The sequence below is a fragment of the Amia ocellicauda genome, unplaced genomic scaffold (assembly GCF_036373705.1).
Source record: "Amia ocellicauda isolate fAmiCal2 unplaced genomic scaffold, fAmiCal2.hap1 HAP1_SCAFFOLD_132, whole genome shotgun sequence".
Lineage (NCBI taxonomy): Eukaryota > Metazoa > Chordata > Actinopteri > Amiiformes > Amiidae > Amia > Amia ocellicauda.
In genome coordinates this window covers 97501-112500 of record NW_027102696.1, presented here as the reverse complement: position 1 = coordinate 112500, position 15000 = coordinate 97501, and positions in this window count along the sequence as shown.

Sequence of the window (15000 nt, the reverse complement as noted above, 5' to 3'; positions counted from 1 at the left end):
TCCAGCCCTGGTAGCAGCACTGCCTGCCCTGGAGGTCTGCCTGCCTGCCCTGGAGGACAGCCTGCCTGCCCTGGTAGCAGCACTGCCTGCCTTCCAGCCCTGGAGGTCTGCCTGTTAGCCCTGGAGGTCTGCTATCCAGCCCTGGTAGCAGCACTGCCTGCCCTGGAGGTCTGCCTGCCTGCCCTGGAGGTCTGCCTGTTAGCCCTGGAGGTCAGCTATCCAGCCCTGGTAGCAGCACTGCCTGCCCTGGTAGCAGCACTGCCTGCCCTGGAGGTCAGCCTGCCAGCCCTGGAGGTCTGCCTGTTAGCCCTGGAGGTCTGCTATCCAGCCCTGGAGGTCTGCCTGCCTGCCCTGGAGGTCTGCCTGCCTGCCCTGGAGGTCTGCCTGTTAGCCCTGGAGGTCTGCCTGCCTGCCTGTTAGCCCTGGAGGTCTGCTATCCAGCCCTGGAGGTCTGCCTGCCTGCCTGTTAGCCCTGGAGGTCAGCCTGTTAGCCCTGGAGGTCTGCTATCCAGCCCTGGAGGTCTGCCTGCCTGCCCTGGAGGTCTGCCTGCCTGCCCTGGAGGTCTGCCTGCCTGCCCTGGAGGTCTGCTATCCAGCCCTGGTAGCAGCACTGCCTGCCCTGGAGGTCTGCCTGCCTGCCCTGGAGGTCAGCCTGTTAGCCCTGGAGGTCTGCCTGCCTGCCCTGGAGGTCTGCTATCCAGCCCTGGTAGCAGCACTGCCTGCCCTGGAGGTCTGCCTGCCTGCCCTGGAGGACAGCCTGCCTGCCCTGGTAGCAGCACTGCCTGCCTTCCAGCCCTGGAGGTCTGCCTGTTAGCCCTGGAGGTCTGCTATCCAGCCCTGGTAGCAGCACTGCCTGCCCTGGAGGTCTGCCTGCCTGCCCTGGAGGTCTGCCTGTTAGCCCTGGAGGTCAGCTATCCAGCCCTGGTAGCAGCACTGCCTGCCCTGGTAGCAGCACTGCCTGCCCTGGAGGTCAGCCTGCCAGCCCTGGAGGTCTGCCTGTTAGCCCTGGAGGTCTGCTATCCAGCCCTGGAGGTCTGCCTGCCTGCCCTGGAGGTCTGCCTGCCTGCCCTGGAGGTCTGCCTGTTAGCCCTGGAGGTCTGCCTGCCTGCCTGTTAGCCCTGGAGGTCTGCTATCCAGCCCTGGAGGTCTGCCTGCCTGCCTGTTAGCCCTGGAGGTCAGCCTGTTAGCCCTGGAGGTCTGCTATCCAGCCCTGGAGGTCTGCCTGCCTGCCCTGGAGGTCTGCCTGCCTGCCCTGGAGGTCTGCCTGCCTGCCCTGGAGGTCTGCTATCCAGCCCTGGTAGCAGCACTGCCTGCCCTGGAGGTCTGCCTGCCTGCCCTGGAGGTCAGCCTGTTAGCCCTGGAGGTCTGCCTGCCTGCCCTGGAGGTCTGCTATCCAGCCCTGGTAGCAGCACTGCCTGCCCTGGAGGTCTGCCTGCCTGCCCTGGAGGACAGCCTGCCTGCCCTGGTAGCAGCACTGCCTGCCTTCCAGCCCTGGAGGTCTGCCTGTTAGCCCTGGAGGTCTGCTATCCAGCCCTGGTAGCAGCACTGCCTGCCCTGGAGGTCTGCCTGCCTGCCCTGGAGGTCTGCCTGTTAGCCCTGGAGGTCAGCTATCCAGCCCTGGTAGCAGCACTGCCTGCCCTGGTAGCAGCACTGCCTGCCCTGGAGGTCAGCCTGCCAGCCCTGGAGGTCTGCCTGTTAGCCCTGGAGGTCTGCTATCCAGCCCTGGAGGTCTGCCTGCCTGCCCTGGAGGTCTGCCTGCCTGCCCTGGAGGTCTGCCTGTTAGCCCTGGAGGTCTGCCTGCCTGCCTGTTAGCCCTGGAGGTCTGCTATCCAGCCCTGGAGGTCTGCCTGCCTGCCTGTTAGCCCTGGAGGTCAGCCTGTTAGCCCTGGAGGTCTGCTATCCAGCCCTGGAGGTCTGCCTGCCTGCCCTGGAGGTCTGCCTGCCTGCCCTGGAGGTCTGCCTGCCTGCCCTGGAGGTCTGCTATCCAGCCCTGGTAGCAGCACTGCCTGCCCTGGAGGTCTGCCTGCCTGCCCTGGAGGTCAGCCTGTTAGCCCTGGAGGTCTGCCTGCCTGCCCTGGAGGTCTGCTATCCAGCCCTGGTAGCAGCACTGCCTGCCCTGGAGGTCTGCCTGCCTGCCCTGGAGGACAGCCTGCCTGCCCTGGTAGCAGCACTGCCTGCCTTCCAGCCCTGGAGGTCTGCCTGTTAGCCCTGGAGGTCTGCTATCCAGCCCTGGTAGCAGCACTGCCTGCCCTGGAGGTCTGCCTGCCTGCCCTGGAGGTCTGCCTGTTAGCCCTGGAGGTCAGCTATCCAGCCCTGGTAGCAGCACTGCCTGCCCTGGTAGCAGCACTGCCTGCCCTGGAGGTCAGCCTGCCAGCCCTGGAGGTCTGCCTGTTAGCCCTGGAGGTCTGCTATCCAGCCCTGGAGGTCTGCCTGCCTGCCCTGGAGGTCTGCCTGCCTGCCCTGGAGGTCTGCCTGTTAGCCCTGGAGGTCTGCCTGCCTGCCTGTTAGCCCTGGAGGTCTGCTATCCAGCCCTGGAGGTCTGCCTGCCTGCCTGTTAGCCCTGGAGGTCTGCCTGCCTGCCCTGGCAGCAGCACTGCCTGCCCTGGAGGTCAGCCTGCCAGCCCTGGAGGTCTGCCTGTTAGCCCTGGAGGTCAGCTATCCAGCCCTGGAGGTCTGCCTGCCTGCCCTGGAGGTCTGCCTGCCTGCCCTGGAGGTCTGCCTGTTAGCCCTGGAGGTCTGCCTTCCAGCCCTGGTAGCAGCACTGCCTGCCCTGGTAGCAGCACTGCCTGCCCTGGAGGTCTGCCTGCCTGCCCTGGCAGCAGCACTGCCTGGCCTGGAGGTCAGCCTGTTAGCCCTGGAGGTCTGCTATCCAGCCCTGGAGGTCTGCCTGCCTGCCTGTTAGCCCTGGAGGTCAGCCTGTTAGCCCTGGAGGTCTGCTATCCAGCCCTGGAGGTCTGCCTGCCTGCCTGTTAGCCCTGGAGGTCTGCTATCCAGCCCTGGAGGTCTGCCTGCCTGCCTGTTAGCCCTGGAGGTCTGCCTGCCTGCCCTGGCAGCAGCACTGCCTGCCCTGGAGGTCAGCCTGCCAGCCCTGGAGGTCTGCCTGTTAGCCCTGGAGGTCAGCTATCCAGCCCTGGAGGTCTGCCTGCCTGCCCTGGAGGTCTGCCTGCCTGCCCTGGAGGTCTGCCTGTTAGCCCTGGAGGTCTGCCTTCCAGCCCTGGTAGCAGCACTGCCTGCCCTGGTAGCAGCACTGCCTGCCCTGGAGGTCTGCCTGCCTGCCCTGGCAGCAGCACTGCCTGGCCTGGAGGTCAGCCTGTTAGCCCTGGAGGTCTGCTATCCAGCCCTGGAGGTCTGCCTGCCTGCCTGTTAGCCCTGGAGGTCTGCCTGCCTGCCCTGGCAGCAGCACTGCCTGCCCTGGAGGTCAGCCTGCCAGCCCTGGAGGTCTGCCTGTTAGCCCTGGAGGTCAGCTATCCAGCCCTGGAGGTCTGCCTGCCTGCCCTGGAGGTCTGCCTGCCTGCCCTGGAGGTCTGCCTGTTAGCCCTGGAGGTCTGCCTGCCTGCCTGTTAGCCCTGGAGGTCTGCTATCCAGCCCTGGAGGTCTGCCTGCCTGCCTGTTAGCCCTGGAGGTCAGCCTGTTAGCCCTGGAGGTCTGCTATCCAGCCCTGGAGGTCTGCCTGCCTGCCCTGGAGGTCTGCCTGCCTGCCCTGGAGGTCTGCCTGCCTGCCCTGGAGGTCTGCTATCCAGCCCTGGTAGCAGCACTGCCTGCCCTGGAGGTCTGCCTGCCTGCCCTGGAGGTCAGCCTGTTAGCCCTGGAGGTCTGCCTGCCTGCCCTGGAGGTCTGCTATCCAGCCCTGGTAGCAGCACTGCCTGCCCTGGAGGTCTGCCTGCCTGCCCTGGAGGACAGCCTGCCTGCCCTGGTAGCAGCACTGCCTGCCTTCCAGCCCTGGAGGTCTGCCTGTTAGCCCTGGAGGTCTGCTATCCAGCCCTGGTAGCAGCACTGCCTGCCCTGGAGGTCTGCCTGCCTGCCCTGGAGGTCTGCCTGTTAGCCCTGGAGGTCAGCTATCCAGCCCTGGTAGCAGCACTGCCTGCCCTGGTAGCAGCACTGCCTGCCCTGGAGGTCAGCCTGCCAGCCCTGGAGGTCTGCCTGTTAGCCCTGGAGGTCTGCTATCCAGCCCTGGAGGTCTGCCTGCCTGCCCTGGAGGTCTGCCTGCCTGCCCTGGAGGTCTGCTATCCAGCCCTGGAGGTCTGCCTGCCTGCCTGTTAGCCCTGGAGGTCTGCCTGCCTGCCCTGGCAGCAGCACTGCCTGCCCTGGAGGTCTGCCTGCCTGCCCTGGCAGCAGCACTGCCTGCCCTGGAGGTCAGCCTGCCAGCCCTGGAGGTCTGCCTGTTAGCCCTGGAGGTCTGCTATCCAGCCCTGGAGGTCTGCCTGCCTGCCCTGGAGGTCAGCCTGTTAGCCCTGGAGGTCTGCCTGCCTGCCCTGGAGGTCTGCCTGCCTGCCCTGGAGGTCTGCTATCCAGCCCTGGAGGTCTGCCTGCCTGCCCTGGAGGTCTGCTATCCAGCCCTGGAGGTCTGCTATCCAGCCCTGGTAGCAGCACTGCCTGCCCTGGAGGTCTGCTATCCAGCCCTGGAGGTCTGCCTGCCTGCCCTGGCAGCAGCACTGCCTGCCCTGGAGGTCTGCTATCCAGCCCTGGAGGTCTGCCTGCCTGCCTGTTAGCCCTGGAGGTCTGCTATCCAGCCCTGGAGGTCTGCCTGCCTGCCCTGGAGGTCTGCTATCCAGCCCTGGAGGTCTGCCTGCCTGCCCTGGAGGTCTGCCTGCCTGCCCTGGAGGTCTGCCTGTTAGCCCTGGAGGTCTGCTATCCAGCCCTGGAGGTCTGCCTGCCTGCCATCCAGCCCTGGAGGTCTGCTATCCAGCCCTGGTAGCAGCACTGCCTGCCCTGGAGGTCTGCCTGCCTGCCCTGGCAGCAGCACTGCCTGCCCTGGTAGCAGCACTGCCTGCCCTGGAGGTCTGCTATCCAGCCCTGGAGGTCTGCTATCCAGCCCTGGAGGTCTGCCTGTTAGCCCTGGAGGTCTGCTATCCAGCCCTGGAGGTCTGCCTGCCTGCCCTGGCAGCAGCACTGCCTGCCCTGGAGGTCTGCCTGCCTGCCCTGGTAGCAGCACTGCCTGGCCTGGAGGTCAGCCTGTTAGCCCTGGAGGTCTGCTATCCAGCCCTGGAGGTCTGCCTGCCTGCCTGTTAGCCCTGGAGGTCAGCCTGTTAGCCCTGGAGGTCTGCTATCCAGCCCTGGAGGTCTGCCTGCCTGCCCTGGAGGTCTGCCTGCCTGCCCTGGAGGTCTGCCTGCCTGCCCTGGAGGTCTGCTATCCAGCCCTGGTAGCAGCACTGCCTGCCCTGGAGGTCTGCCTGCCTGCCCTGGAGGTCAGCCTGTTAGCCCTGGAGGTCTGCCTGCCAGCCCTGGCAGCAGCACGGCCTACCTGCCTGCCTGCCCTGGAGGTCTGCCTGCCTGCCTGCCCTGGAGGTCAGCCTTCCAGCCCTGGCAGCAGCACGGCCTACCTGCCTGCCAGCCTGCCCTCCCCAGCCACACAGCCCTGCCTGCCTGCCTGCCAGCCCTGGAGGTCTCCCTGCCAGCCCTGGAGGTCTGCCTGCCTGCCTGCCTGCCTGCCTGCCTGCCCTGGAGGTCTGCCATCCTGCCTTCCAGCCCTGGAGGTCAGCCTGCCAGCCCTGGAGGTCAGCCTGTTAGCCCTGGAGGTCTGCCTGCCTGCCTGCCTGCCTGCCCTGGAGGTCAGCCTGCCAGCCCTGGAGGTCTGCCTGCCTGCCTGCCTGCCCTGGAGGTCAGCCTGCCAGCCCTGGCAGCAGCACGGCCTACCTGCCTGCCTGCCCTGGAGGTCTGCCTGCCTGCCTGCCCTGGAGGTCAGCCTTCCAGCCCTGGCAGCAGCACGGCCTACCTGCCTGCCAGCCTGCCCTCCCCAGCCACACAGCCCTGCCTGCCTGCCTGCCAGCCCTGGAGGTCTCCCTGCCAGCCCTGGAGGTCTGCCTGCCTGCCTGCCTGCCTGCCTGCCTGCCCTGGAGGTCTGCCATCCTGCCTTCCAGCCCTGGAGGTCAGCCTGCCAGCCCTGGAGGTCAGCCTGTTAGCCCTGGAGGTCTGCCTGCCTGCCTGCCTGCCTGCCCTGGAGGTCAGCCTGCCAGCCCTGGAGGTCTGCCTGCCTGCCTGCCTGCCCTGGAGGTCAGCCTGCCAGCCCTGGCAGCAGCACGGCCTACCTGCCTGCCTGCCCTGGAGGTCTGCCTGCCTGCCTGCCCTGGAGGTCAGCCTTCCAGCCCTGGCAGCAGCACGGCCTACCTGCCTGCCAGCCTGCCCTCCCCAGCCACACAGCCCTGCCTGCCTGCCTGCCAGCCCTGGAGGTCTCCCTGCCAGCCCTGGAGGTCTGCCTGCCTGCCTGCCTGCCTGCCTGCCTGCCCTGGAGGTCTGCCATCCTGCCTTCCAGCCCTGGAGGTCAGCCTGCCAGCCCTGGAGGTCAGCCTGTTAGCCCTGGAGGTCTGCCTGCCTGCCTGCCTGCCTGCCCTGGAGGTCAGCCTGCCAGCCCTGGAGGTCTGCCTGCCTGCCTGCCTGCCCTGGAGGTCAGCCTGCCAGCCCTGGCAGCAGCACGGCCTACCTGCCTGCCTGCCCTGGAGGTCTGCCTGCCTGCCTGCCCTGGAGGTCAGCCTTCCAGCCCTGGCAGCAGCACGGCCTACCTGCCTGCCAGCCTGCCCTCCCCAGCCACACAGCCCTGCCTGCCTGCCTGCCAGCCCTGGAGGTCTCCCTGCCAGCCCTGGAGGTCTGCCTGCCTGCCTGCCTGCCTGCCTGCCTGCCCTGGAGGTCTGCCATCCTGCCTTCCAGCCCTGGAGGTCAGCCTGCCAGCCCTGGAGGTCAGCCTGTTAGCCCTGGAGGTCTGCCTGCCTGCCTGCCTGCCTGCCCTGGAGGTCAGCCTGCCAGCCCTGGAGGTCTGCCTGCCTGCCTGCCTGCCCTGGAGGTCAGCCTGCCAGCCCTGGCAGCAGCACGGCCTACCTGCCTGCCTGCCCTGGAGGTCTGCCTGCCTGCCTGCCCTGGAGGTCAGCCTTCCAGCCCTGGCAGCAGCACGGCCTACCTGCCTGCCAGCCTGCCCTCCCCAGCCACACAGCCCTGCCTGCCTGCCTGCCAGCCCTGGAGGTCTCCCTGCCAGCCCTGGAGGTCTGCCTGCCTGCCTGCCTGCCTGCCTGCCTGCCCTGGAGGTCTGCCATCCTGCCTTCCAGCCCTGGAGGTCAGCCTGCCAGCCCTGGAGGTCAGCCTGTTAGCCCTGGAGGTCTGCCTGCCTGCCTGCCTGCCTGCCCTGGAGGTCAGCCTGCCAGCCCTGGAGGTCTGCCTGCCTGCCTGCCTGCCCTGGAGGTCAGCCTGCCAGCCCTGGCAGCAGCACGGCCTACCTGCCTGCCTGCCCTGGAGGTCTGCCTGCCTGCCTGCCCTGGAGGTCAGCCTTCCAGCCCTGGCAGCAGCACGGCCTACCTGCCTGCCAGCCTGCCCTCCCCAGCCACACAGCCCTGCCTGCCTGCCTGCCAGCCCTGGAGGTCTCCCTGCCAGCCCTGGAGGTCTGCCTGCCTGCCTGCCTGCCTGCCTGCCTGCCCTGGAGGTCTGCCATCCTGCCTTCCAGCCCTGGAGGTCAGCCTGCCAGCCCTGGAGGTCAGCCTGTTAGCCCTGGAGGTCTGCCTGCCTGCCTGCCTGCCTGCCCTGGAGGTCTGCCTGCCTGCCTGCCCCGGAGGTCAGCCCCAGGCAGCCGGGTGGCCTGCCTGCTGCTGCTAGGCCGCTGCCCCGAGCCGCCGACCCCATCGACAGGAACACGAGAGAGTTTACAAGCGAGAGGAGGCCACATATTCGACACCTTTCGTGCTCGTTTTAGTCTCCAGTCTGTTTTGACGTGTGTTATTCTGAATCTGCTGCTTTAACTCAAGGGATTCTGTCGCGATTGATGCCTTGTCCTTCGCTGTATGTTTGCACTGGTGTTGTAAGTCGCCCTCTGTAAGATCATCATTTATTATCTGCCAAGAAATAAAGATCATCATAATGTTCCCCAACTTTCAGCTTCTGGGGAGTTTGTTCCAGAGTGTGACGACTCTCTCTCTGTCACCATCTCTCTCTCTATCTCCATCTCTCTATCACCATCTCTCTCTCTATCTCCATCTCTCTATCACCATCTCTCTCTCTATCTCTATCTCTCTATCACCATCTCTCTCTCCATCTCCATCTCTCTCTCTATCTCCATCTCTCTCTATCTCCATCTCTATCTCCATCTCTCTATCTCCACCTCTCTCTCCCTCTCCACCTCTCTCTCTCTCTATCTCTCCCTCTCTCTCACTGTGTGTGTGTGTGTGTGTGTGTGTGTGTGTGTGTGTGTGTGTGTGTGTGTGTGTGTACAGCAGTGTCCCTAGACGAGAGAGAGATCCCTAGACGGGGAAATTACTTTCAAACTGCAGTACCGAAATGTGTCCGTTAGATGGCAGCATGCACCAAGGAATGAAGGAAAGTGCAAAACAAAATGAAAAGGCACATCGCCTGGGCGAAAAATAATCGTAACAAATCAACGGGGGCATTTCTCCGAAAACTAACACCGGGGCAGTGCTCAGGGGGGTCCCACCTCGTGGCCACCCGGTTTGGGGGGCGATCGGGGCCGGTTCCGAAAATCGCTAAATCTCCCATAGCCAGCCCACGCTCCATCCGATAGAGCAATGCCGGGCGGCCGGCCGGCAACTACGGATCATAACAAATCAACGGGGGCATTTCTCCGAAAACTAACACCGGGGCAGTGCTCAGGGGGGTCCCACCTCGTGGCCACCCGGTTTGGGGGGCGATCGGGGCCGGTTCCGAAAATCGCTAAATCTCCCATAGCCAGCCCACGCTCCATCCGATAGAGCAATGCCGGGCGGCCGGCCGGCAACTACGGATCATAACAAATCAACGGGGGCATTTCTCCGAAAACTAACACCGGGGCAGTGCTCAGGGGGGTCCCACCTCGTGGCCACCCGGTTTGGGGGGCCATCGGGGCCGGCTGAAGAATCGCCCATACTCTGCCATAGGCAGCCCACGGTCCATCCGATCAGAGCAATGCCGGGCGGCCGGCAACCTATGGATCATAACACATCAACGGAGGCATGATAAGAGCATCTTTTATTATCTGCCAAGAAATATAGACCATCACAATGTTCCCCAACTTTCAGCTTCTACCACATCGCTGGGGAGTTTATTCCACTGTGTGACTACTCTCTCTCTATCTCTCTCTCTCTCTCTCTCTCTCTCTCTCTCTCTGTGTGTGTGTGTGTGTGTGTGTGTGTGTGTGTGTGTGTGTGTGTGTGTACAGCAGTGTCTCCGGTTTTCCTTTTGGAATGCCTTGAAGCCGGGGGGGCTTTGCACTCATGAGAACATAGGGTGTCCTTGCCCTCCTTTCGCAGCCCAGGGCATTGAGAGATCCCTAGACGGGGAAATTACTTTCAAACTGCAGTACCGAAATGTGTCCGTTAGATGGTAGCATGCACCAAGGAATGAAGGAAAGTGCAAAACAAAATGAAAAGGCACATCGCCTGGGCGAAAAATAATCGTAACAAATCAACGGGGGCATTTCTCCGAAAACTAACACCGGGGCAGTGCTCAGGGGGGTCCCACCTCGTGGCCACCCGGTTTGGGGGGCGATCGGGGCCGGTTCCGAAAATCGCTAAATCTCCCATAGCCAGCCCACGCTCCATCCGATAGAGCAATGCCGGGCGGCCGGCCGGCAACTACGGATCATAACAAATCAACGGGGGCATTTCTCCGAAAACTAACACCGGGGCAGTGCTCAGGGGGGTCCCACCTCGTGGCCACCCGGTTTGGGGGGCGATCGGGGCCGGTTCCGAAAATCGCTAAATCTCCCATAGCCAGCCCACGCTCCATCCGATAGAGCAATGCCGGGCGGCCGGCCGGCAACTACGGATCATAACAAATCAACGGGGGCATTTCTCCGAAAACTAACACCGGGGCAGTGCTCAGGGGGGTCCCACCTCGTGGCCACCCGGTTTGGGGGGCGATCGGGGCCGGTTCCGAAAATCGCTAAATCTCCCATAGCCAGCCCACGCTCCATCCGATAGAGCAATGCCGGGCGGCCGGCCGGCAACTACGGATCATAACAAATCAACGGGGGCATTTCTCCGAAAACTAACACCGGGGCAGTGCTCAGGGGGGTCCCACCTCGTGGCCACCCGGTTTGGGGGGCGATCGGGGCCGGTTCCGAAAATCGCTAAATCTCCCATAGCCAGCCCACGCTCCATCCGATAGAGCAATGCCGGGCGGCCGGCCGGCAACTACGGATCATAACAAATCAACGGGGGCATTTCTCCGAAAACTAACACCGGGGCAGTGCTCAGGGGGGTCCCACCTCGTGGCCACCCGGTTTGGGGGGCGATCGGGGCCGGTTCCGAAAATCGCTAAATCTCCCATAGCCAGCCCACGCTCCATCCGATAGAGCAATGCCGGGCGGCCGGCCGGCAACTACGGATCATAACAAATCAACGGGGGCATTTCTCCGAAAACTAACACCGGGGCAGTGCTCAGGGGGGTCCCACCTCGTGGCCACCCGGTTTGGGGGGCGATCGGGGCCGGTTCCGAAAATCGCTAAATCTCCCATAGCCAGCCCACGCTCCATCCGATAGAGCAATGCCGGGCGGCCGGCCGGCAACTACGGATCATAACAAATCAACGGGGGCATTTCTCGGAAAACTAACACCGGGGCAGTGCTCAGGGGGGTCCCACCTCGTGGCCACCCGGTTTGGGGGGCCATCGGGGCCGGTTCCGAAAATCGCTAAATCTCCCATAGCCAGCCCACGCTCCATCCGATAGAGCAATGCCGGGCGGCCGGCCGGCAACTACGGATCATAACAAATCAACGGGGGCAGTTCTCCAGAAACTAACACCGGGGCAGTGCTCAGGAGGCTCCCAGCTATCAGCCACCCTATCCCGGGACCGATGGGAGCACTTTAAAATTTTCGAGTCAGGGGACCAGACGGCCGAGTGAAAAACTTTGAAAAATATTCTATCTCCTCACTCCCATTGACTTTGCATTAGGGCGACCAGGCGGCCGGCGGAAAAAAAATCATAACAAATCAACGGGGGCATTTCTCCAGAAACTAACACCGGGGCTGTGCTCAGGGGGCTCCCAGCTATCAGCCACCCTACCCTGGGACCGATGGGAGCACTTTAAAATTTTCGAGTCAGGGGACCAGACGGCCGAGTGAAAAACTTTGAAAAATATTCTATCTCCTCACTCCCATTGACTTTGCATTAGGGCGACCAGGCGGCCGGCGGAAAAAAAATCATAACAAATCAACGGGGGCATTTCTCCAGAAACTAACACCGGGGCAGTGCTCAGGGGGCTCCCAGCTATCAGCCACCCTACCCTGGGACCGATGGGAGCACTTTAAAATTTTCGAGTCAGGGGACCAGACGGCCGAGTGAAAAACTTTGAAAAATATTCTATCTCCTCACTCCCATTGACTTTGCATTAGGGCGACCAGGCGGCCGGCGGAAAAAAAATCATAACAAATCAACGGGGGCATTTCTCCAGAAACTAACACCGGGGCAGTGCTCAGGGGGCTCCCAGCTATCAGCCACCCTACCCTGGGACCGATGGGAGCACTTTAAAATTTTCGAGTCAGGGGACCAGACGGCCGAGTGAAAAACTTTGAAAAATATTCTATCTCCTCACTCCCATTGACTTTGCATTAGGGCGACCAGGCGGCCGGCGGAAAAAAAATCATAACAAATCAACGGGGGCATTTCTCCAGAAACTAACACCGGGGCAGTGCTCAGGGGGCTCCCAGCTATCAGCCACCCTACCCTGGGACCGATGGGAGCACTTTAAAATTTTCGAGTCAGGGGACCAGACGGCCGAGTGAAAAACTTTGAAAAATATTCTATCTCCTCACTCCCATTGACTTTGCATTAGGGCGACCAGGCGGCCGGCGGAAAAAAAATCATAACAAATCAACGGGGGCATTTCTCCAGAAACTAACACCGGGGCAGTGCTCAGGGGGCTCCCAGCTATCAGCCACCCTACCCTGGGACCGATGGGAGCACTTTAAAATTTTCGAGTCAGGGGACCAGACGGCCGAGTGAAAAACTTTGAAAAATATTCTATCTCCTCACTCCCATTGACTTTGCATTAGGGCGACCAGGCGGCCGGCGGAAAAAAAATCATAACAAATCAACGGGGGCATTTCTCCAGAAACTAACACCGGGGCAGTGCTCAGGGGGCTCCCAGCTATCAGCCACCCTACCCTGGGACCGATGGGAGCACTTTAAAATTTTCGAGTCAGGGGACCAGACGGCCGAGTGAAAAACTTTGAAAAATATTCTATCTCCTCACTCCCATTGACTTTGCATTAGGGCGACCAGGCGGCCGGCGGAAAAAAAATCATAACAAATCAACGGGGGCATTTCTCCAGAAACTAACACCGGGGCTGTGCTCAGGGGGCTCCCAGCTATCAGCCCCCCGGGTCTGGGGGCATTGTTTTTCTTTTTAATCATTTTGAGCATTTCCCCCAGTTTAGAGATGTGTGCCCCTAGACAACCCATTGAGAATAACTATGAAATGTTCTGAAGTTTTGATTTTCAAATGTCGGTGAAAATTGAAAAACGTCATATATTCTTCAAAGGAAGCATGGGGCGATGGTAGGGAGAGTCCCCGCAGCGTGCCTCGGCAGCGATGGGAGCGTTTTCGATGTCCCCGTCCCCCCCCATAGGGATAGAAGGGGAGTTAGGTGACCAGGCGTCCCGGGTCCCAAAAATCGAAAAATTAATATAGAATGCTTTTTAATCCATAAATAAAGTAGGGGGCAGTCCTGGTGAGAGTCCCAGCCACAGCCCCAGTGTGTTTTGGAGTCGTTTGTGGCCGGGTGAAAAACTTTGAAAAATTTTCTATCTCCTCACTCCCATTGACTTTACATTAGGGCGACCAGGCGGCCGGCGGAAAAAAAATCATAACAAATCAACGGAGGCATTTCTCCGAAAACTAACACCGGGGCAGTGCTCAGGGGGCTCCCAGCTATCAGCCACCCTATCCCGGGACCGATGGGAGCACTTTAAAATTTTCGAGTTAGGGGACCAGGCGGCCGAGTGAAAAACTTTGAAAAATTTTCTATCTCCTCACTCCCATTGACTTTGCATTAGGGCGACCAGGCGGCCGGCGGAAAAAAAATCATAACAAATCAACGGGGGCATTTCTCCGAAAACTAACACCGGGGCAGTGCTCAGGGGGCTCCCAGCTATCAGCCACCCTATCCCGGGACCGATGGGAGCACTTTAAAATTTTCGAGTTAGGGGACCAGGCGGCCGAGTGAAAAACTTAGAAAAATTTTCTATCTCCCCTAGGTGACCAGGCAGCCGGAGCTGATTTTTCTGACCCCTAAAACAATTATTAAAAGGTATTTTTTCGCCAAACTAAGACTTTTAAAATTCAAATAGGATGATTATCTACTGCCCCAGTGGGTTTTTGAACCATTTTAAGCCTTTTTGACAGTTTTCATTTTTCCCCCATTGACTTCAATGGGAGTTAGGTGACCAGTCCTCCGACTTTTGAACCTCTCCTGGGGGGGCTGTGAGCCCCCGATTTCTTTGCAAAGCACGTCATTCGATTCGTCTCAGTCCCCTCTATATACCCCGTGTGTTTGTTTTCTCGAAAAACCCCCGGAACACGGTTTTTTAGGGGGGGGGTGGGGGGGGGGTACTTCGGAGCCATTTGGGGGGGGGTAAACGACATTTCCCGAAATTAATTTTAACACAGCCTTCCTCAGAATCGCTTTTCCAACAAAATCCTTTTTATTTCGAGTCTCTACGATGTTCCTAAGTGGTCGAAACCACTTTTGGACAGTTTTTACACCAAACGGCTCGGGCGCACAGCGGGCCGTGTGCCGATGGGCGGTTCTCGCGGGTCTGAGGCGGGGCTAGGCTGCTCGCGGCGGGCATGGGAGTGCCGTGTGCAGCCGCCACAGTGTTCCAGGCTGTCAGCATTTCTCTACGGTGCCGGGGGAAATACAGGAACTGGGTTTTTGAAGACACTTAGTGCAATGAGAGAGGTCAAAACTGAGCTAAGGGCACTTGCTGGAGGAAAGTGGCTGGGCCCCGCTAGCTCTTTTACGGACACTTTCTGGACTTGGCCCGGGATTTTCAGACGGTTCTTTGCGACTGTCTGATCATCCAGCGAAATGCAAGGGGGGGAACGGTCCCGGCCGCACCCCGCGTTTCAGGCCTCGTCGGCGGCCCGCTCCGGCGGCTGCGCCCGCTAAGTCTTCGCGGCCCGCCGTGGAGAGTGTGTATGCTGCCCGCCCCAGACGTTCACCCCAAGGGCTTGCGGGCCTTTAAGGGTCTGTCTTTCGGGGTTTCACGGGCTCTGACCTCACCTCCCTGTGGTTCCCGACCGGGGTGTATGTATGCTGCCCGCCCCAGACGTTCACCCCAAGGGCTTGCGGGCCTTTAAGGGTCTGTCTTTCGGGGTTTCACGGGCTCTGACATCTCCCCGGTGGTTCCCACGGAACGGACATATGTATGCTGCCCGCCCCCGGCAGGAACCCCAAGGGCTTGCGGGCCTTTAAGGGTGAGTGCGGGGGGCGTACGGGCTCTGACATATCTCCGGTGGCTCCCACGGAACGGACATATGTATGCTGCCCGCCCCCGGCAGGAACCCCAAGGGCTTGCGGGCCTTTAAGGGTGAGTGCGGGGGGCGTACGGGCTCTGACATATCTCCGGTGGCTCACACGGAACGGACATATGTATGCTGCCCGCCCCCGGCAGGAACCCCAAGGGCTTGCGGGCCTTTAAGGGTGAGTGCGGGGGGCGTACGGGCTCTGACATATCTCCGGTGGCTCCCACGGAACGGACATATGTATGCTGCCCGCCCCCGGCAGGAACCCCAAGGGCTTGCGGGCCTTTAAGGGTGAGTGCGGGGGGCGTACGGGCTCTGACATATCTCCGGTGGCTCCCACGGAA